The sequence below is a fragment of the Clytia hemisphaerica genome, unplaced genomic scaffold, assembly GCF_902728285.1.
Source record: "Clytia hemisphaerica strain Z4C2 unplaced genomic scaffold, Clytia hemisphaerica genome assembly, whole genome shotgun sequence".
Classification (NCBI taxonomy): domain Eukaryota; kingdom Metazoa; phylum Cnidaria; class Hydrozoa; order Leptothecata; family Clytiidae; genus Clytia; species Clytia hemisphaerica.
Genome location: NW_027103553.1, coordinates 682851 through 684724, shown reverse-complemented (window position 1 = coordinate 684724; position 1874 = coordinate 682851). Strand labels below are relative to the sequence as shown.

The window sequence follows — 1874 nt, the reverse complement described above, 5'->3', positions numbered from 1 at the left end:
AATAAGCGTTTTTTCTAAACTTGATTTAAACGTGATTTTGATCAACGTTTTTTAAACGTCTATAAAACGTTTTTTTGAGACGAAAGTGTAGTGCCCAAGATTTATATTTGAAATATACAATGTATTTGAAATATATAAATATAACCTCATCGACTCTCAGCTTTTATCCCAAGAAAATTTCTGAGACTTTACCTACCTGCTCTGAAATATAGGAGAGATATTCTATATATCTTTTTCTCTTTTACTTTATTGACTTCTCTTTAAGTGTTAAATATATTTTAATAAAACGCCCACTCCCTGTTTGAATACCTCGTAAGATCGCCCACCCGTAGAATAGAAACTTGTGAAATTCTCTCCGTCGCGCCCTTTCCAAATTACAAACCACGCATCCGCTCCCCGTCCCACTCGCCGCCCCCATCGTCCACCGAATTGACAATGGAATGGCTTCTTTTCTGGACAGCTTTCGAACGTTCGAACGTTCAAACGTTCGAATTCGAAATCACTTGTAGTTCAAAACAAAAATCAAAGGTTCTGTAAAAGTTGGATGTTTCATGCACGAAGACTGGAAGAAGCTGGTTCTCTTACAAAAATCAACTAGATAATGTAAGTAGTTTACATCAAACTGAAAATACTTTTGATATTTAAGTTAATTCTTAGAGGCTTTATCGGTGTAGCTTATTAGGTTTCAATTTCTGATGATATTTATTTTTGAGGGCAAACCCTGGAAAAATTACATAATCTTCAGTAAACTTTATGTTAAAACTTTTTATTTTAACTTCTTTTCCCTCAGATTCAAGCTGGAGTGTATTATTGGTTTCCTTATTGTGACTATCCTCAGCTGACTTTGTGTGGTCGCCAGCAGAAAGTACCGAAAATATGCTAGTAAAGGTAGGTGAAATGTAACAAGACTTTAATAATATCTTTCCAAAACTATGCTAATTTCTTGTTAATACCCCTGCATCACTGAGTGAGCTTGGTACTTCAAACTACTGAAATTTGACTTGGAAACACCCCTGTCTCAACGACAATAATTTAGCAAAGTCCTTGGTAGAATACATTTCGTGAAACATAAAGTTTGGCCATGAAATTTTAGAAGTTTTTTCTTTCTTTTTTCCGTGGAAAGAAAAGGTAGTTTTCAACGTCTCAACCGCAGCTAAAACATCTTTAAACATCAAATTTACTATTCCTCTTTTATTTTTTCAGGATCGCAAATGTGGAAGGAGACCAAAGAAATTGCAATCAAGATATCGTTTTTAACACTTCGAATAGCAATCATACAGGAAACGTTTGGAATGGTTATCAAAAAGATGCCAGAAAGGAAGGACAGAAGACAAAGAACATCAAATTTTTGATTTCATTGCGTTTAATTTATACTGATCGTAGATTTTCATACCCAGAAAATTATATAGAAAAGAGCATTCAAAGAAAATTCAAATGTGTGTACGGTCCTTCTCATAATAGTGCAATGAATAGGAATTATTTTGGCAAAGAACGTCTTAGAGACGTGTTAAAACTAATTTAAAATAACTTTTAAAGACGTTTTTAAGTCGTCTCAGAAACGTACCATACCGAAATTATTAAAATTAAGACGTCTCGGAAACGTCCTAGAGACGTCCATAATTCGTTCCAAAAAGACGTCTTTCAAGTGGCTAGAAGAAAACGTAGAAACAACGTTTTTTAAACGTTTTGCAAAAACGTTATCTATAAACGTTTAAAAAACGTTTTTTGACGTTGTGAAAAAACGTTGTAAAGTGCGACAAATACAACCTGAAAAAAACGTTTTCCAAACGTTGTGAAAAACGTTTTTTAAACGTTTTTTAAACGTTTTTTTGCCGGCTGGGTGTGTGGGAGAAGAAAACATTCGATATTTCCAA

The 1874-nt window shown here is 33.9% G+C and overlaps 1 long non-coding RNA gene across 1 annotated transcript; it reads left to right on the top strand.

Moving 5' to 3' along the window:
* Positions 1 to 428: 428 nt before the first annotated feature.
* LOC136800343 (uncharacterized) lies at positions 429 to 1435 on the top strand. Its single transcript, XR_010845695.1, has 3 exons — positions 429 to 603; positions 791 to 888; positions 1204 to 1435. It is a non-coding gene; the product is annotated as an uncharacterized lncRNA (long non-coding RNA).
* The last annotated feature ends 439 nt before the right edge of the window (positions 1436 to 1874 follow it).